The following is a 22,035-nucleotide window of genomic DNA, read 5'->3' as shown; positions in this document are numbered from 1 at the left end:
AACATGGGAATGAGAGCTGACTCATACTAACACCTTATTAGTTCCCTACTCTGTCATTTTGGCTGTGTCAGTTTGGCTGTACTTGTCGTAAGAGGCGACTAAACAGCCACCGGGTAGATGGGACTCGTCAACCTGGGAAGGCAGCTCATCTGAGAGAAGGAAAACTCTGATCCCAAACCTCCACTGCCTTGTGGCTACATGCAGTTATGGAAAAGGCTTCAGGAGTCAACCTCGAGGCAAAATCCGGAGCTGGAGTCCCTGAGGCAGTTCATGGCTGAACACAGTCACGTTCTGGCAACTCCTGCAACCAACCGTATTGGCTTCTGCCTTTCCATTGGACCATTCCAGCGACAGGAGAGGGGGGATTTGCTGCATGGGTAACAGTCTATCCTCCATACCTACTTTACCCAGGCTTCACGCACTGGAGAGGACACTCTGTTCCAGAACCACCATTCAGAGTGCGATACCATAGTCTTCTGAGACTGAAGGATGCCAACAACTATGTCATAATAACACCTCATTGGCTTTTGGAATAATCGGTCTGTTTTGAGTTCAAGAAATCCACTTTTTGTTACATAAGGCAGTTGTGTTTTCCTTTTCTGGTTATGTGCTAAAAGCTTGGATGGAATGTAGATATTTCAGTGCAGTTTGTTTCTCTGCATTCTTCATTAAATTACACATTGACTGATATATAACATGATGGTATTATTAAAAAATACCGTGATTTTCACAATTTTGGACAGTAGTGCTGTTACCCTTCCCCCAAGGGTATCACCTGGTGCAGAACGCAATCCCCTAGTGATGCCACTGTTGCCACTGTTACTGATCTTGTATATATGTGGACTCTGGAGATGTACTGCTACATCTTACATTTTATTACTTTTTGGTTATTGTGCTTTCATGGTAGTTTCATGTGTACATGCAATAATAGGAGTGACCTTCCATGCATCTGCTGAAATGGCCTCCAGTCCACAAAAGTTTATACTACAGTACATCTGGTCTCTAATTTGCCAGAAGACCATGTTGCATTCATCACATCTGAATCCATGCCTTCAGTCTCAAAAAGAATAATGCTATCAAACTCTGCAATGCTTCCTGCATTTTGACAAGTCAGTTGCCACCCAAGAGTCTTCATTCAGGTAGTTGAGCCAAGTGATTGCAGAGCACAGATAGAAATGCAAAGGAACCATTTACTGCCTTTGTATACAAATAAGCACTACCACAAAAACATCTTTCTTCTAGATATGAACATCTCCATGGCAACATGCATCCCATGAATGCATCAAGATTTCTTTTTTAAGAGCGTTGTTAGCAAATTGTTTAAAAATCTGTGGTTTTCGTAAACTTCTTCTCCCCCTGGCCAAATAATTATTACATTGGTAGAAAATCTAGCTATCAGTTCACTACTCTCCTGGTGTCACTCTGTAAATCCTTGGACAGAACATTTTCCAAGAACTAGCAAACAACCAACTTCTGTTAGGGTAAATAGATGAATAATTTGTAATCCATTTTTCTTTAGGAAATGTTAAGATACTTCTAAATAACACTAGAGAGGTTGCATTTGTGTTCAATTGAACCAGAAGAAAATGAACTGGAATTTAACTTAACTTTCTAAACTTAGGAAGTCTGCGAGTTTCTGACCAGTCTTTCCCGAAAAACTATTACTTGGAACAAGTTTCAAATTACCCATCACTTTCTCCAGTATCACCCATTTGGGGGGGGGGGAGTATTTTTGAGATGTTTATATATTTTTTTCCTGTATTCAAGCAGTACAAGCAATTTACTACACTACTTAAAATAAATTGAGATACTGTGAATAACAGTATCTTAGAAGGAAACTTGTACAAACGTGATCTTTCTAGAAGTGATAGAATTTGATTTTCCCCAGGGATTAGGAGTTGAGGATAAGATAAGTATGGGGAGCATTTTTAAAGAAAAAGATGAAGCTTATTGAATGGTGTGAAAACCCAGGTGATGCTGTATTACTGTCACCAGGCAGGTGTGAATTTAACAAGGAATTTGAATGGGAAACTATTGAGAACTCAACACTGTACGGCTGCAGTCCTATCTGCACTTAATGGGACTTACTTTTGTTTAGACATGCATAGGATTGGGCTCTATGGATGTATGGTTGGCAACCTTCATGGTATAAGCCTACAGCCACTGGTATTCCCAGGCAGTCTCCCATCCAAGTATTAACCAGTCCTGACCCTGCTTAGCTTCCAAGATCAGACAAGATCAGGCATCTGCAGGGTAACAGTTGCTGCCATGGATGTATAATAAATTTAATTTAATTTTTTATTTTTTTTTAATTTATGGATGTATAATAAATTTATTTTAAAATGATAAAACTAACATATGTTTTATTTATGTTACTTTATAGTATACATGTGTATTAAAATAGTTGGGCAGCCCAGTCCTATCCTGTGCTGGAACAGGATACTGAACCCTGTGCAGTATCTACGAGTATTTCAGGGTTGGGGCTGGCCGTGTTGCAACATGGAGCAAGGGAAATTGATTCCCATTACCCTGGGTAATGTGGCAGCAGCCCAAATGGGGCTACTTGGATCTGTGCCACCTACAGAGGTGGTGCAGATCCGAGCAACCCAGCTACTGGGGAGAGGGGTTAGGATCTGGTGCTGGTTCCTGGCTCCATCCCCTCTCCCAGAGTCGGTTTTCCCATGGGCCAGCCCGCTGTCCACCCACTGCCCACCCTCCTCAGACCTGCACGCCAGTTGAGGCAGGCCGGCACAAACTTAAAAAGGCACTGGTGCACCAGAGGCCAAATTTGGCTTTGGAAGGCCAGCGCATGCCCTTATGGCCCTTTTGTGACATCACTGGTATGAGGGACTTGTGCCAGCCAAACTGCACCTTTGGATTGCACCCTAAAGCCAGCATCAACTAAAGCCTCCTGGTTTTAACCCTTGATGACTAGTGTAGCGTATATCCTGCTAGATGGTTTTGTGCGACTAACCCTAAAAAAAAAAAAAAAAGACTTTTTCTCGTTCTTGATTGTTTGGTAGCTTTCCAGTGGACTTGTATGTCAGTCTTCATGGTACATCAGTAATTTGCTGATCATTTTAATAAATGAAAAATGTATATGTGAGAGTTAAGGATCCTACCACGGCTAATTATTCACCAAGGATTTGTAAAATTCTGTGTTAATGAGAGAAAACATGAAAAGGACCAAATGTCTGAATAATAAAAAGCTGGTGTAAGCAAATGTGAAAGAGATTTAAAATGGGACAAGCCCCTGGCCAATGTGCACAGCTAAAATAATGAGAGAGTGTAGATGGCTAAAAGCCCTAATTTGATGGGAACTTAAATGTCAAGCATTCAGAGAGGCTTAAAATACGCAGGGATCCAAAATAATTGTTAGATAAAAGCTGGTGGTAATGCTTAACTGTGAAAATTTAATAGCTTTAATCTTGCAAAAGCTTGGTGGCTAAGCACCAGAAAGGCGGAACCATTTTAGCAAATGAAGCTGCATCCAGAGGAAGCAATGAAATGCCACAGAGGATACTACCGCTCTCATATGTAGGGAGGGCAAGCTGTGTAGTACTGGGACGGTGTTGGGGTTGGGTACCAGCTGAGGGCCTGTACCTGTTAGAGACCTCAACTAGCCTGAACTGGTGGCACCATTGTTGACATAGTTTTTGTTGGCAACCTTCAGTCTCGAAAGACTCTGGTATCGCGCTCTGAATGGTGGTTCTGGAACAGCGTCTAGTGTGGCTGAAAAGGCCGATTCGGGAGTGACAATCCCTTCCACACTGGGAGCAAGTGCAGTCTGTCCCTGGTCTGTCTCCCTGGCTATGGGCCTTCCTTCTTTGCCTCAGTCTGTTGGCCAAGTGTCTCTTCAAACTGGGAAAGGCCATGCTGCACAGCCTGCCTCCAAGCGGGCCGCTCAGAGGCCAGGGTTTCCCACCTGTCCCTCAAACACCCCCTGCATCATCACTGGGCCTCTATAGAATACTCCCGTTGGCTGTGGAGAGGAAGAGTCACTACCCATCACCACCAGTAAGCTTGGGGGAACCCAGTGTAGGGCTCTCCTCTAGCGCCTCTAGCAATGTGGGCAGGCACAGACTATGTTCGCCTGCATGCTAAAATGTGGATTGTACCAAATTCTTAAGTGCTGGGTGGGGGTGTTGCAGGGGAGTGCAGAATGTTTCCACAATCTGTTCTTCTTACCTCCAAAACTGTACGTGTCGTAAGAGACGACTAAACAGCCACCGGGTAGATGGGACTCCTCAGCCTGGGAAGGCAGCTCATCTGAGAGAAGGAAAACTCTGATCCCAAACCTCCACTGCCTTGTGGCTACATCCAGTTGTGGAAAAGGCTCCAGGAGTCAACCTCGAGGCAAAATCCGGAGCCGGAGCCCCTGAGGCAGTTCATGGCTGAACACAGTCACGTTCTGGCAACTCCTGCGACGCTGCTGAACCAACCATATTGGCTTCTGCCTTTCCATTGGACCATTTCAGCGATGTGGAGAGGTGGGATTTGTTGCATGGGTAACAGCCTATCCTCCATACCTACTTTACCCAGGCTTCGCGCACTGGAGAGGACACTCTGTTCCAGAACCACCATTCAGAGTGCGATACCAGAGTCTTCTGAGACTGAAGGATGCCAACAACAGTCCCCCAAACTGGATCCCTCAGCCATATTTCTTCCAGACTATTATGAAACCAAAATAACTCTCACTGGAGAAAAAAAGCAACTGGGGAGAGTGTGGATTTTGAGGGGAATTGTTTCATCACGCCTTTGACCCATACTGTGTGCCCCCCCTGCTTTTAGCTCATGTCACTGTCACTTCTTGTTTGTCCCTGAACCTTGGCTCATTCTTGCTCTCTTTCAGACTTGGCCTCTTCCCATCTTCTGTCAAAACTTGAAGCAGCCATGAGACTGGTCGCAATGTAATTAAGCCTGCCAGTTGACTCCCAAGTCTGCATAAATTCCAGACTGCATCCCAAAAGCACGCAACTTCAGCAGCTATAATTATGTAAATTAAACAACTGTGTGCAATATCTTAAAAGTAATTATTCTGAAGGTCAGCCTTTCATGAAAGAGGTATTGAGGACTCGCACCCAAAAGTGCTGATGTGACAGTAGAAAAAGACAGTAGCAAGCCAACCAACATGTATAGAAACCCTATGTGTTTTGTTGTGGTGGTCACCCATATTGGTCCCAAACAAGCCGAAGTCCTGCAACTCTTTAAAATAATTATTTAGATTAGTCTGGAAAGGGAAGATGAACTGTGAATGGGTCAAGTTTAGGAGGAAAAAAAGAATTAAGGGTGGGTTTGACTCTGAATTTGGATTCAAGGAAACGATGACTGGTTATCTGAAATATGAAGAATTCTACAGCTAGCGGAATGTGATCAGCTGGCAGGTAAATCAAGTTCAACTGGGCACTGACCTGTTGCAACCTAAAACCTTGTTATATACTCCTACTTAAAATCCATGCATTTTCCGGTACTGGCAAGCCATTGATACTGCCAATCTGTCAGTAGTATGTCAATTGCCCACAGTCATGACAAAGCTAAAGAAGATAATTCCTGGTTCCGTACATCTCCTGTGCATTTTTCTGCTTAACCTGGGTTTAGCACTTGACAATGTCAATATCCTAAAGGTTAAAGTAGATTTAAACGCTTGTTACCCCCTGAAAGTGGATGAAGCCAACTGATAATAAAATCAGGTGTCTATTAGTAATCTAGGACTTAACAGCCATATCAATAGATGTTGGTAGAATTGCATAGGAAAATTATGTGTCTTTGACCTTTTCTCCTTCATTATACCCACTTCTCTTTCCCGTCTTTGTCTTGGCTCATCAATAATATCCCTGTCTGCTTTCCTGTTTCCTTAGTTACCATTTCTTGTTCCTTGTGTGGCATGACTCCAGCATTTTTTAAGGGTTTCTTCTGTGGTTCTTTGCTCACAATGAGTCCTCCTTTGAGTTCCCTTTGTTCCATCTACCTTCTCTGTCAGTATCCACTGCTATCCCATCTATATTGTCACTTTCCCATATGCAGTGTCACAGACCCTCTCTTGTGTAAACAAGAATGCTTTCCATATGCGTCCCCTCTGGACCCTTAACAGTAGTAGTAGTAGTAGTAGTAGTAGTAGTAGTAGTAATAATAATAATAATAATAATAATAATACTTTTGCTGATTATGGTGTCATCTCAGGATTTAACTGACCCTCATCCTTCCATGGGATTTCCCATGGTTGTACCTGGAATGAATGACTAAGGAAAGGATGTTTTCAAGCTACTGTTTTCTGAGAAGAGAGCAAATGTTTAACAATTCTTTTAAACCTGTACCAAGTGCTCTTCTTGCTTTATTTACTTGATGTGATTATCACATTCTTTATGCACAAGGGCAGAGGGTTATTAAGAGACATTAAAACACGGAAACCCTTTCCAACTGTTTAGAAAATAAGCGCATGATTTGCATCTTTATACTGTATGTATTTGCACTGTGTGCAGCTTCAAGGGGCAAATGGCTCGGTTGTTTTCCGAACGCTGTTGGAGAGGTTGATAGTGATACTGTTTTATGTCTCTGTTTCACCTTAATCAGAGGAATATTTAGCCACTTCCATGAGAAAATGAGAGTTAGCCCGCCTCTCTCGTTGTGTGTGTACCCTTGCAAATTCTGTTTTCCTATGAAATAGAAATCATGAACTATTTTATTCAGATATTCATAGTCTGCTTCATTAATCTGGAGACTATTAATTGCCCATTCTTCCTTCTCTTACAACCAATCTACCACTCTGTATAGAAAAGAGGTCAATGAACAATGGCTTACCAGCTAGGCAGCAGTCCTGCCTTTGGACTGGGATGAGCTATTGGCTCATATCTGATAACCAATAACAAATTGGTTTAAGGCTTTAAGGCTGCAGTCCTATACACACTTACCTGGGAGCAAGTTCCACTGAACTCCATGAGGTTTACTTCTGAGAAGCCATGCATAGGATTCAGTTGTAAATCAATCTGCCTCATATTTTCCATGTGGTTTAAAATTACTGCTTTGAGCTTGAAAATGCCATCATACAACATTTCTGTAACTTTTTAGGCTTCTAATAGGAGCTCCAATCCTTATGTGGCTCGATTCTTCTCCCAGTAGGCTTTAATGAGTGCAACAATCCCATCATATGTCTGATGTTCATAACTCATCATCATTAGTTATATAGGCTCACACTTGGCTAGTGACACAATCCTACTGTTCCTCTGTGTCGGCGGAGCAACTGCTCCGCTGGTGCAGCCTGTCGCAAATATGCTGTAAAGCATGTTGCGACAGTATTTACCAGCGACAGTAGTTACCAGCAGGAAGTTCTGTGCCATTCTGCTGATGCCAGTGCAGGTCCCAGAGTGCACCAGAGCATTAAGCTCCACACTGAGTAGTAGAGGGGCAGGAGAAGGGTAGAGGGGAGGGCTGGGAGAAGGCAGGGGTGGCTGGATTGGTTTCTGGGAGGGGGTCATGATTGGCAGTACTGGTGTGCACCATATCCTATCCCCCTTCACAGGCTAGAACCACCAACACTGATCCATTCAGACTTGCACCAGTTATTTAGTAGGTGTGGGTTCAAATAGTCTCATTGCCGTGGCTGTGGCTTTCTGCAGAGCAAGGGAACTAATGTCCCCTTAACTCAAGGAGAGTTCTAGACTGCAAAATTCCAAGATGGAATACAGCACACTGACCCCACTGCATTGGCATAGGGAAATTTCAATAGGATTGGGCTGACGGAAACCTTGCCAGTCACTCTTCTCTCTCTCTCTCTCTCTCTCTCTCTCTCTCTCTCTCTCTCTGGGGAGATAGTACACCATGTGGCATGAAATAATTGCTTCTAACGATGCAAAAATGTGATGGAATGTTTTCTACGCTTCCTGTAACGTAATAATAAACAACTTTTTATAACAGCAGAATTTTGGCATTTTGCATTGAAGTGAATCAACAAAAAAGTAGAACAGTTTGCATTGTCTGGTTATAAGAAGCCAAATTATGGTGGAAACATTTTAGCAATATAATACAATTATAATTTTAAGGCTATGGGGATTTTAAACAAGATAATTAGTTACGAACATGAGACATATGATGGGATTGTTGCACTCATTAAAGACTACTGGGAGAAGAACTGAGCCACATAAGGATTGAAGCTCCTATTAGAAGCCTAAACAGTTACAGAAACATCGGATGATGGCATTTTAAAACACTCAAACTGATCATTTTAAACTACACTGAATATATGAAGCAGACTGTCTTACAACAGAATCCTATGCATGGCTTCTCAGAAGTAAACCCCATGGAGTTCAATAGGACTTGCTCCCAGGTAAGTGTGTATAGGATTGCAACCTTAAAGTATGAAATTTGTGACTGGTTAATTATTGAAATCTCCAAAGACACAATCCACCATGAACTGTAATTGTACAAGCCTCACGTGAATGAATAAAAAGCTGCACAAGAATTCTGCTAATGCTCTTGTGTAGCTTCCCATCCTTTCACTGAAGATGGTTGGTGATCAGTTTCACTAGTAGTAAAGGTATGTGCATGTAGACTCTGGTATTCTCCATTCATTTATTCATTCATTCATTCACATTTGTATACCACCCTTCCTCCAAGGTGCTTGTGTGCTCATGGTTTTATTGGCAACCTTTAGTCTCAAAAGACTATGGTATCGCGCTCTGAAAGGTGGTTCTGGAACAGCGTCTAGTGTGGCTGTCTGTTGCATGGTGCAGAGTTGTCGATCCGCTTGTCGGTTTTCACCCTAAACCCCACGCACCCTGTGAGGTTAACGGACCGTGGCGAGGCAACACCTTACTGGCTGGGGACTGCCCAGCTTAATGTGGGCGGTAGCTGCCCAATGAGATGCAATGATCTCTCCCACCATCGGAAGCAGCCCCTGGCGTCACGCTCTACGCCAATCGAGCAAAGACTTATAACCGGTAACTGCTGCTTCCCGTGTTGTGCCGACGCCATATGGCGAAGTTGGAGTGTCCTCTCCAGTGCGCAAAGCCTTGGAAAAGAAGGTATGGAGGATAGGCTGTTACCCATGCAGCAAATCCCCCCTCTCCACGTCACTGGAATGGTCCAATGGAAAGGCAGAGGCCAATACGGTTGGTTCCAGCAGTGTCGCAGGAGTTGCCAGAGCGTGACTGTGTTCAGCCACAAACTGCCTCAGGGACTCTGGCTCCTGATTTTGCCTCGAGGTTGACTCCTGAAGCCTTTTCCACAACTGGATGTAGCCACAAGGCAGTGGAGGTTTGAGGTCAGAGTTTTCCTTCTCTCAGATGAGCTGCCTTCCCAGGCTGACGAGGCTCATCTACCCCATCTACCCGTTGGTTTTATTGTGAGGGCTCAAAACATATGTTTGTCTGACGTTTTGGTGATGGGTTGATGTCTGCCCTCTGTGCCTCTGTAATAATGCTTTGGTCCAGATAGTTGCACCCAGCCATGGTTTTATCATATTATTAATGATTTTATTAATCATTTTTTTTTTAAAAAAAAACATTTTACATTTTAGTGTGCAGCTTGTAAGCCACCTTGGATATCTACTTCAGCATGAGAAAGGCAGCATATAAATAGGTGTTAGTTTTTGGTGAGTAAAATAGGATTACTGTCTAAGGGTGCAATCCAAAGAAGTACTTGGGCTGGTGCAAGTCCCTTGTGCTGGTCCAGGAGGGATGGTCCCTTGTGAGTCTGCAAGGCCAGCGTGTGGAGGCACTGAGTCTTGCATCGACCGAGCTCGGCCAACACAAGACTCTGGGGTGGGCGGGGAGGAGGCGGGAGGGAGGCATTCTAGAGTAGGGGGAAGGTGGGTGGTGGGCAGCCCCAGGGGCGGGCAGGTGGGGAGCGGGAGGCGGGGCTGGGACCCAGCAGTTATGCTAGATCCCTGCTCCAGTCCCGGGGAGCTTGGAGTGGCTTCAAGTCACTCCGTCTCCTCGAACTTGTGCCACCTCAGGATGTGGCGCAAGTCCAAGGAGACCCATTGGGGCCAGGGTGCCTCTTTACACCGTAATTGCTACAGGAGCTGACAAGCTACTATATACACATATACGTGTGTGTGTGTGTGTGTGTGTGTGTGTGTGTGTGTGTGTGTGTGTACATATAATTAAGTTTTGGGGGTGGCAATTTTTTTCCTTAATGTATGTAATTAAAATTCTCCAACAATGAGCAGGATGTGAAAAAAAAATTCTGGAATGAATGGAGATCATAATTAGGGTTATGTACTCTTTGCTAGTTCTTTTTGCTGTGTGTTTTTCTTTGTTCAAAAGGATTTTCTCTTTGACTGAATGTTTTTTAACTTCTAGAAGCTACAATCGCCTAATTTCTTTTGCTAAATTAACTTACTATATGGTGCAATAAGTGCTCTCATTATTGAATATCAAGCTCCTGTATCCTTCAGCATTTTCCCTCTCGCTGCTCTGTGTCTCATTCAGGTGATTACATTAATAATATATTGTGATCAAAAATTAAAGTACAGCACAGACATATGCCTAATATTTCATAAGTTTCCAACTTGTATTGAATACAAATAATCAGAAAAAGGTGTAAATCCTTCTTTAAATGAACCTGCAGTACTAGAGAAAAAAATCTGTATTGCCCTTTCCTTATGCATTGAAAATCCTTAGCATGTAAGTTTCTGGCACTTTCTTGCTTTTCTGTTTGCTGTTATAGCAGTTTTAAATTTAATTTTCAGTGCGTTTCACAGGCTCATACCACTTTGACTTTCCTTATATTTTTATAGTAACAGAAAGTCCCTAGAGTCCCTGGAGAAGGGACTTCTGAAATCTCTGAGGAAGAGGGCAATCTCTTGCAGAGGGGGGAGGGGGCAAAATGGGGCAGGGAGAACATAAGAACATAAGAACAGCCCCACTGGATCAGGCCATAGGCCCATCTAGTCCAGCTTCCTGTATCTCACAGCGGCCCACCAAATGCCCCAGGGAGCACACCAGATAACAAGAGACCTCATCCTGGTGCTCTCCCCTACATCTGGCATTCTGACTTAACCCATTCCTAAAATCAGGAGGTTGCGCATACACATCATGGCTTGTACCCCATAATGGATTTTTCCTCCAGAAACTCGTCCAATCCCCTTTTAAAGGCGTCTAGGCTAGACGCCAGCACCACATCCTGTGGCAAGGAGTTCCACAGACCAACCACGCGCTGAGTAAAGAAATATTTTCTTTTGTCTGTCCTAACCCGCCCAACACTCAATTTTAGTGGATGTCCCCTGGTTCTGGTATTATGTGAGAGTGTAAAGAGCATCTCCCTATCTACTCTGTCCATCCCCTGCATAATTTTGTATGTCTCAATCATGTCCCCCCTCAAGCGTCTCTTTTCTAGGCTGAAGAGGCCCAAACGCCGTAGCCTTTCCTCATAAGGAAGGTGCCCCAGCCCCGTAATCATCTTAGTCACTCTCTTTTGCACCTTTTCCATTTCTACTATGTCTTTTTTGAGATGCGGCGACCAGAACTGGACACAATACTCCAGGTGTGGCCTTACCATCGATTTGTACAACGGCATTATAATACTAACCGTTTTGTTCTCAATACCCTTCCTAATGATCCCAAGCATAGAATTGGCCTTCTTCACTGCCGCCGCACATTGGGTCGACACTTTCATCGACCTGTCCACCACCACCCCAAGATCTCTCTCCTGATCTGTCACAGACAGCTCAGAACCCATCAGCCTATATCTAAAGTTTTGATTTTTTGCCCCAATGTGCATGACTTTACACTTACTGACATTGAAGCGCATCTGCCATTTTGGCAGGGGGAGGAACAGGTCAGGGAGGCTATGAGAGCGGGTAGATTTGGCAGTCATGGCATGCCCCAGATTCTATCCCTTCTTTCTTCAGCCTTCCTGTCCCCTTTCGCTGCTTGGAATTGCACAAGTTCAAGAGCTGATGCAGGTCTGAGGAAGCCCATTGCAGAGCAGGGAACTTAAATCCCCTGTTTTGGGGCAGGGAGGATTGTCAAGGAAGTGGATTGGGCCTGGGAAGGGGGTGGGACTGGGGAAGGGGGTGGCCTAACCCCTATCCCTAACCTGAGCAGACTTACTTGGACTGCTTGGATTTGCACCAGCAAATTCGCTGGCGCAGATCGAAGTAGCCTTGTAGGAGTGGTTACGGCGCAACACAGGATAAGGGGGAAAATATCCCCTTACCCCACGTTGCCATCCAGCCACCTCCTGACCTGAGTGTTGGGAGAGTTAGAACAGACAAGAGAAAATATTTCTTTACTCAGCGTGTGGTCGGTCTGTGGAACTCCTTGCCACAGGATGCGGTGACAGCATCTAGCCTGGATGCTTTTAAAAGGGGATTGGACAAGTTTGTGGAGGAAAATCACCATGCAGAAAAGCAGATGAACGCAGAGCATTTGAAGTGTGAAATGCTAGAAAAGAAAAGCCTAGAAAAACCTAGAAAAGAGGCGCCTGAGGGGGGACATGATTGAGACATACAAAATTATGCAGGGGATAGACAGAGTGGATATGGAGATGCTCTTTACACTCTCACATAATACCAGAACCAGGGGACAGCCACTAAAATTGAGTGTTGGGCGGGTTAGGACAGACAAAAGAAAATATTTCTTTACTCAGCGTGTGGTCGGTCTGTGGAACTCCTTGCCACAGGATGTGGTGCTGGCGTCTAGCCTAGACGCCTTTAAAAGGGGATTGGACAAGTTTCTGGAGGAAAAATCCATTATGGGGTACAAGCCATGATGTGTATGCGCAACCTCCCGATTTTAGAAATGGGTTATGTCAGAATGCCAGATGCAAGGGAGGGCACCAGGATGAGGTCTCTTGTTATGTGGTGTGCTCCCTGGGGCATTTGGTGGGCCGCTGTGAGATACAGGAAGCCGGACTAGATGGGCCTATGGCCTGATCCAGTGGGGCTGTTCTTATGTTCTTATGACCTGTGCTTGATACAGCCTAGCCCAGTTGGCCTGCCTGTTCCAGCGCTTGATAGGGTTGGGCTGCCCAGCTTATTAAATATGCTCTGCGTGCTTTCTTTGCCCTTTGCCTGCTGATGTTTAAACAATGAATTGGCAGCCCAGTCAGTTTTTTCAGGGGAAAACGTTAATTGAAAATAAGTTCAAAAACCTAAATTCTAGTCATGAATGCATTATAATCAAATTATTCTCTTGTTCCGTCTGTTTATGATTCCGTCAGGACTGAACAACATTACTGGACTTAAGCAGTCCCTTATTATTAGCATCCTTGGTGATGCATTTAATTATGCTGCTATTCATGACTGCAAGATGCAAGTTGTAGATTAAAGGTAAACTCTCTGGAGCTGAGCTGCCAATAATCATACCGCGGGTTTCAATTATAATGTAATTCTTTCAATTATTCCGTTTAACTGTTTGAAGCAAAGGTCACAACAGCACATCTCTTGTCTGAATAAGCACTGGGGAATTGTTTTAAGGACCAGTGGAGTTCCATAAGAAGACGGGAGCATATTTTACAATGTTATATAAGTGAAAGATGAATGAATGTAGCTTGAGATATGAGCACCTGTACATCCGGATAGTACATGCAAGGGCTCTGTTGTGATTCGGCACTGGGGGGGGGGGTTGTAGGTTTAGTCCTTCATGGGAGGTTGCAGACAAAAAAAGAAAGTATGAGAGGCAAGGACATTGTCATTTTAAGTCAATAAGGTCCCAATCCTATCCAAGTCCCCCTGCTGCATCCTACAGTGAGGGTGAGATCAAACAGCCTGCGAGAAATAAGTAAAGGCATTTTGTACTCTTGCCCAGGTAGGCTTCCCAATCTCCAGTGGGTCTCCTTGTTCATAGACCCCCTATTTTGCTGACATTCATCAAAGGGGCAGGGAAGTTTTCAAAGGAGGAGATAATATGTGGTGTTTGCCATTACCGCCAGATCTACTTCCTCCTTACCTCCGGTTCCTCCCTTCTCTCCACCCAGAAACACCCCAACCTTCCAACTCCCTTCCCCTCCCCTCCCACCATCTATGCCCTCTGCCAAGTCATCCAGCATTGGCAAATGATGTTGTTGCTACTGGTAAATGTATTTTGTCACCAGCAGCTGTGCACACTTTTGCTGGGGTCTGGGCACTTCTGCTGGAGGAGAAGATTGGGCTGTAAAATTATTTAAATGATAGCCCCTCAATTAGTCCAGTATGACAAACCGGGTGATAGTAAGGCTTATTTAGCAAGGTTCTTTTCTTCTCAAAGGAGCTTGCTGTCTAGCTGTTCCTGCCTGAAGGAGCGAGTCAGCTTCCCTTAAATTAGTGACCCAGTCTCTGCTAGCATCCCAAGGGAAATAAAAAGAAGCTTCTGCTGGATTTTCCAGTAGTTGTTTAACAGCAAATTATTTTTGTGTATTCAAAATCCTCTTCTTTTACTAATTAAAATTAAATTAATTAAAAATATCCAAAGTGTCCTGCAACAAACCATCTAATTGAAATACTAAAAACAAACAAACAAAAACCCATAAAAGACTTGAAGAACTAATAATCGTAACTTGATGCCTGCCCTGAAGTCAGCTGATGTTGATGTGTCACTAACCTGTTTTGAATGTCATGGGTGTTTTATAATGGTGTCACTACTGCAAAGACCTTGTTCCTGGTTGCTGTCACTGAAGATCTGACAATGGGAGCACCTAGAAGTAGCTATTTTAGGGAAATCTTAAAGAGCAGGCAGGTTCATATTAGGAAAGGTTCCCAAACCCTTTACCATTTAGGTCTTTAAGGGCACAATCCAAACCATAAAGCACTTTCGCGCCACTCTGGAGGCAGTTAGGCCAGTGCAAGGGAATTGTGCTGGCCTCCTCACGCCATCATGGGCCAGTATCCGGTGGTTATGCTGGAACCCCATTCAACACTAGGCTGCTCAGGTTTGTGCCACCAATTTACCAGGCGCAGATCTGAGTAGCTCCATTGGGTAAGGGGAAGCAATTCCTCTTGCCCCAGGCTGAGCCACTAAGCACCTGCACCTTGGGCTGGATATAGCACAGTCCCGCTGGCCTGCCTGCTCCAGTCCAAGGTCGCGCTGGAAGGTTCAAAACCAACACCTCTTGAATTGCACATGGAAATACACTTTGTGGAATACTTTTAATAGTACACAGCAGTTAGTGTTCCTGCTATCGTGTTATTTACCAGTTGAATTTTCTGAACAGTCTTTTAGGGCAGGGGTTACTGCTGATATGTCACTCTAAGCTGGTGAAAGGCACTTTGTGCCACAGATGCTATTTGAGCATCTGGTGTAAGAGCTGGTTCTAACAGTGCCCTTGTGACTCTGCTTTTAAGGAGTGCAACCCCGCTTAGAATAGGCCGAATTCAATGTCTCCAAGGTTTTAGACCACCAACCAATAGTTGCACCTTCTTGCCTGGATTGAGTTACATTTTATTTGCCTTCAGTCACTTTATTACTGCAGTGACAGCAGCAAATTCGGTAATAGTTCCAGGAATAAAACTAGCTGTCAGCTTGCAGTGCAAGTGTAGTGACAGATCTGGAAATGGAAGATGCATAATGCTGATTTTGCCCAACACTGTGCCAGGAAGCAGGGCTGTTTACTCAGCATTCCACAACAATGAAACTTATGCAATGGCACAAACTAGAGAGTGCCAGGAGTAGGTGCACTGCAGAAGAGTGTTAGGAGAGCAAGTATTTCCTCATGGGCTCATCAAGAGAGCCAAATATTGCAAGGGAAGCAGACAAAAATGGCTATTGTTGCTTCTCAATCACTTCTTTGTCCTTACATATAGCAATCCATTGGACCCTGAAATTAAGCATCGTTGACCATCTATGCCTTTCAACATCCTATCGCTAGTTGTCACAGCCCCTGATATCCCAAAGGAAGTAGAGAAAGAGCAGAAGCGAAGTTCACAAAAGAGAACACAATGGTGCTGACAGTGGCATAACTAAGGGGATGCAGGGGGTAGCAATTGCACTGAGCAGCAAACTTTAGGGGGGCAACAAGCTGAGCTTGACACTAGTGGCCAAAATTGTGAAAACCTTTGTATGCACAAATAATACCATCATGTTATATATCAGTGGAAAGATAATTTAATGCCGGATAAGAACATAAGAACATAAGAACAGCCCCACTGGATCAGGCCATAGGCCCATCTAGTCCAGCTTCCTGTATCTCACAGCGGCCCACCAAATGCCCCAGGGAGCACACCAGATAACAAGAGACCTCATCCTGGTGCTCTCCCCTATATCTGGCATTCTGACTTAACCCATTCCTAAAATCAGGAGGTTGCGCATACACATCATGGCTTGTACCCCATAATGGATTTTTCCTCCAGAAACTCGTCCAATCCCCTTTTAAAGGCGTCTAGGCTAGACGACAGCACCACATCCTGTGGCAAGGAGTTCCACAGACCGACCACACGCTGAGTAAAGAAATATTTTCTTTTGTCTGTCCTAACCCGCCCAACACTCAATTTTAGTGGATGTCCCCTGGTTCTGGTATTATGTGAGAGTGTAAAGAGCATCTCCCTATCCACTCTGTCCATCCCCTGCATAATTTTGTATGTCTCAATCATGTCCCCCCTCAAGCGTCTCTTTTCTAGGCTGAAGAGGCCCAAACGCCGTAGCCTTTCCTCATAAGGAAGGTGCCCCAGCCCCGTAATCATCTTAGTCGCTCTCTTTTGCACCTTTTCCATTTCCACTATGTCTTTTTTGAGATGCGGCGACCAGAACTGGACACAATACTCCAGGTGTGGCCTTACCATCGATTTGTACAACGGCATTATAATACTAGCTGTTTTGTTCTCAATACCCTTCCTAATGATCCCAAGCATAGAATTGGCCTTCTTCACTGCCGCCGCACATTGGGTCGACACTTTCATCGACCTGTCCACTACCACCCCAAGATCTCTCTCCTGATCTGTCACAGACAGCTCAGAACCCATCAGCCTATATCTAAAGTTTTGATTTTTTGCCCCAATGTGCATGACTTTACACTTACTGACATTGAAGCGCATCTGCCATTTTGCTGCCCATTCTGCCAGTCTGGAGAGATCCTTCTGGAGCTCCTCACAATCACTTCTGGTCTTCACTACTCGGAAAAGTTTGGTGTCGTCTGCAAACTTAGCCACTTCACTGCTCAACCCTGTCTCCAGGTCATTTATGAAGAGGTTGAAAAGCACCGGTCCCAGGACAGATCCTTGGGGCACACCGCTTTTCACCTCTCTCCATTGTGAAAATTGCCCATTGACACCCACTCTCTGCTTCCTGGCCTCCAACCAGTTCTCAATCCACGAGAGGACCTGTCCTCTAATTCCCTGACTGTGGAGTTTTTTCAGTAGCCTTTGGTGAGGGACCGTGTCAAACTCCTTCTGAAAGTCCAGATATATAATGTCCACGGGTTCTCCCGCATCCACATGCCTGTTGACCTTTTCAAAGAATTCTATAAGGTTTGTGAGGCAAGACTTACCCTTACAGAAGCCATGCTGACTCTCCCTCAGCAAGGCCTGTTCGTCTATGTGTTTTGAGATCCTATCTTTGATGAGGCATTCCACCATCTTACCCGGTATGGATGTTAGGCTGACCGGCCTATAGTTTCCCGGGTCCCCCCTCTTTCCCTTTTTAAAAATAGGCGTGACATTTGCTATCCTCCAATCTTCTGGTACCGTGGCCGTTTTGAGGGACAAGTTGCATACCTTAGTCAAGAGATCTGCAACTTCATTCTTCAATTGCTTAATAACTCTTGGGTGTATGCCATCAGGGCCCGGTGACTTATTGATCTTTAATTTATCAATGAGGTCTGAAACATCTTCTCTTTTAACCTCTATCTGACTTAACTCCTCGGTTAGGAGGGGCCGTTCGGGCAGCGGTATCTGCCCGAGGTCTTCTGCCGTGAAGACAGATGCAAAGAACTCATTTAATTTCTCTGCCATCTCTAAGTCTCCTTTTACCTCCCCTTTCCCTCCCTCACCATCCAGAGGGCCAACCGCTTCTCTGGCAGGTTTCCTGCTTCTAACATATTTGAAGAAGCTTTTATTATTCCCCTTAATGTTGCTGGCCATGCATTCCTCATAGTCTCGCTTGGCCTCCCCTATCACCTTCTTACATTTCTTTTGCCACAGTTTATGTTCCTTTTTATTCTCTTCATTAGGGCAAGACTTCCATTTACGGAAGGAAGCTTCCTTGCCCTTCACAGCCTCTCTAATTTGGCTGGTTAGCCATGCGGGCACCCTCCTGGATTTAGTGGAACCCTTCTTTCTTTGCGGTATACACCTCTGCTGGGCCTCTATTACTGTTGTTTTAAGCAGCCTCCATGCACTCTGGAGAGACTGGACTCTTTTTACCCTCCCTTTCAACCTCCTTCTAACCAGCCTCCTCATTTGAGGGAAGTCCGCCCGTCGGAAGTCAAGGGTTTTTGTTAGAGATTTGCCTGGTATTCTTCCCCCAACGTGCATGTCAAAACAGATCGCAGCATGATCACTGTTCCCCAATGGCTCAGTAACGTTTACATCTCTAACCAGGTCCTGCGTACCACACAAAATTAAATCCAGAGTCACCTGTCCTCTGGTGGGCTCCGTGACTAGCTGATCTAAGCCACAGTCATTTAGCACGTCAAGAAATCCGGTTTCCTTATCGTGACCAGAACACAAATTGACCCAGTCAATATGAGGATAATTGAAGTCCCCCATGATTACAACCCTGTCCTTCCTTGTCACCTCCCTGATCTGTTTCCTCATTTCAAGGTCCCCATCAGATTTCTGGTCTGGAGGACGATAGCACGCCCCCAGTATTACATCGCTGCACAAGCCTGGTAATTTAACCCACAGAGATTCTACGGTGGAGTCGGACCCACCTTCAATCTCTACTTTGCTGGATTCTATCCCTTCCTTAACATAAAGGGCCACCCCACCTCCAACACGCCCCTGCCTGTCCCTCCTGTAGAGTTTATAGCCCGGGATTGCGGTATCCCACTGATTCTCCGCATTCCACCAGGTTTCCGTTATGCCCACTATGTCAATATTTTCCCTTGTCACCAGACATTCCAGTTCTCCCACCTTTGCTCGTAGACTTCGGGCATTCGCATAAAAGCATTTATACACGGAATGCCCCAGGATGGGCTGCTTATTATGGGATGCAATGAAACAAACCATGCTGGAATGTCTATATTCTATCAACAGGTATGGCCAATTAAAAAAAGTTTTCTGGTTATTTACCTAATAAATTAAATTTAATTTCATCGTTGGGGGGGGGGCTACCAAATCTTCTTTGACATCAGGTACAGAGGCCTTAGCTGTGCCAGTGCCCCATTTTTCACTTAGTCTTTAAAAAGTCTGGGTGTAACGTCACTTCCAGGGCATCATTTTGCACTTGGCACCGGGCTTCACTTTTATTAGCTATGCTACTGGGTGCTGATGGGAGAAAGTAATACTTCTATAAAGTATAGAAGGAGGGCAGGAGGGCAGTAGGTCTGGTCTAGAGGGTTGAGCCTCCATTTGCCTGAAGATAACATCCGCAGGTCGCCAGTTCGAGGCCACCGGCACTGTGCGACCTTGAAGCACCTGACAAGCTGAGCCGAGTTATTCCATCTGCTCTGAGCGTGGGAGTATGGAGGCCAGAATGTTGCGACCAGATCAGAAAGAAACGTCTGGATGTTGTGGTTTCTTGAAAGATAGAAACTTCTTTCGAATTGTAAAAATGCCTACGGGGATTTAATTAGCCTGCATATGTAAACCGCCTTGAATTAAGTCTGAGGAGAAATCTGAGGACCAAGAAAGGCGGTCTAGAAATACCTGTATTATTATTATTATTTATAAATTCAATGTGGCTAGATGTATGGGTCATTATGTAACCTTTTAATGGCCCAATCCTTTCCCCTGCTGGGAAGCAGGTTGTATGGCTGCAAGTACAGCAGCAGCTGTATCTTGTTTGCTGGCAGGGGACCAAGTCAGCCAGGATAAGAAAATATACTTACCTCCCTGGTAGCTGTATAGTCCTCTGTGAGACTCTCAGATCTACACCGGATGTTTTGCTGGCATGGATCTTCGGATCTTCAGGGGGCAGTTCAATTCTGGGGCAGGGGTTTGGATATGGTGGACATCAATGCTACTGTGATCTGCCCTCACCCAGTCCCTAATCAACCTGCAGTGCTTGCAGAACCCTGCCAATGGCTGATCTGTCCAGCCGCCTGACGCTTGCCCTGGCAGGAGTGCTGCACAGACTAGCAGAGTGTTGCCACAATACCATATCTTGTGGTGAACCAGCCCACGTTAGAGATAGATTTGGGCCTCCGCTATAGTGACATGTAAGCTTGTGAATCATGATAAGAACTGGATCTATTGCAAAGTGGTTGTCCAATCACTGCCCTACTAGAAAAACTTCCCCAATTTGATTGAATAGTGACGTTTGCGGAATGTCAAGGCAGGTGATGCTTAAGGCATAGAAAATTGGGCACCCCAAGTGCTGCTGTCTTCTCTGTCTCCTTCTTCTCATCCATCTACTTGGAGGATAATGATCCTGTGCAGAATGGTGTGTGATCCTTTTCTTATGCCCTTATCACCATGGAGTGCCAAAGAAATCACATGGAAGGCAGAGATCAAGTCTCCCACCCCCTTCTCATTTTTTGCAAGTGCAGAACCCTTACTGCATGGGACAACACATGTGTCACAACCAACTGGGAATCCTCCCAGCATGTCCCACACTTCCTGTTTTGAGTAAAAGGAGAACAGAGTGAGGTAAGGGATTAAGGAGATGGATTATACCCTCTGATCTGCTTCCAGCTTGGTTTTAGCAAGCAGAAAGTGGATCAGCGTGGCTGTGTCCTTAGTGACCTGGAGAGACATTGTGGCCGATTTGGTGAGAAAGGCACACTGAGTCTTCCACTCCCTGCAACCCACCAGTTGATGTGAGCTACATCATTTGTGTCAGGAACAGGCCAGCTTTGGAAACACCATCTGAATATATGGTGAAGCCGTTTTTCTGCAAGTCTTATGCTCACCACCCTCGCTGTAACAAATCCCTTAACCGTATCCATCTCTCCTACGAGATGTATAAGGATGTACCACCACAACATGGTGTTTAGAAAACAGCTGCTTTGCCTTTTCCATTCACAGGTTCAGGTTGGTTTGACTGAAATTATGCTTACTGGGTGAGAATTGGTACAGTACTTTTAGAAAGACCCTGTGATCTAAAGAAATCTGTGATCTAAAGAAAATGCATTCTGACATTCTAAATTTTTCCCCCCTAAGTTTGCTTACAGGCATGTCGTAATATATGTTATTACACATATTTGCAAACAGACATGTTACTAGTACAATTTTGTGATGTCTACAGTCCCATGGTAACAATGCAATCGTCAATGTAGACAATAGACTGTAGGTTCTGGGAAGACTAAAATCCTTCATAATGAACAGTTGCATATTCTGCTCCTTTTTATTGCTTTCGGTGGCGGATTGACTTGAATACACCAATTGTCAATGCTATTGAAATACTTTTTAAATTAATGCTTTCTATTGTACCCATCACAGAAGCCCTGAAAATAGATGTTGGAATGACTTCTCTAGTGACAAGTGAATGAAGAAAAGGAAAAGGAAGGATTTTAATAGCAGTTAAATAGAAGTATGTCTTTCTTTCATATATATATATATATATATATATATATATATATATATATATATATATATATATATATATATATATATATGAGAGAGAGAGAGAGAGAGAGAGAGAGAGAGAGAGAGAGACTGTCATGAAGAGTGACTTTAGCTGTGACATAGTTGCTCACCTGAGTAACCACAACCATGGTTTGTTATGGGGATGTCTCTGATGAGCCTTGGACTCAAGATCCCCTCTTTCTTTCCTTCATGGGTGAGGAGAGGAGAATAGAAGTGGGAGGTACAGCTTTGTGGTAAGCCATAGTTTGCTACAGCTGATCAAAACTGTTAACTGTGGTTTGCCCCAAATTAGAAGCTTGACCTTTATTAGAATACAAACCTGTCATGTTACTGTATAACACAATATCATAGACTGGCTGCTTAACATGACTTTAATCTGGCATAACCTGAATCTGATTTCAGGTTGGTGAAAATCAGCTCTAGGATCTTGGTATTTG

Source organism: Tiliqua scincoides, chromosome 7, assembly GCF_035046505.1.
Source record: "Tiliqua scincoides isolate rTilSci1 chromosome 7, rTilSci1.hap2, whole genome shotgun sequence".
NCBI classification, from domain to species: Eukaryota; Metazoa; Chordata; class Lepidosauria; order Squamata; family Scincidae; genus Tiliqua; species Tiliqua scincoides.
This window is presented reverse-complemented; position numbering follows the sequence as displayed.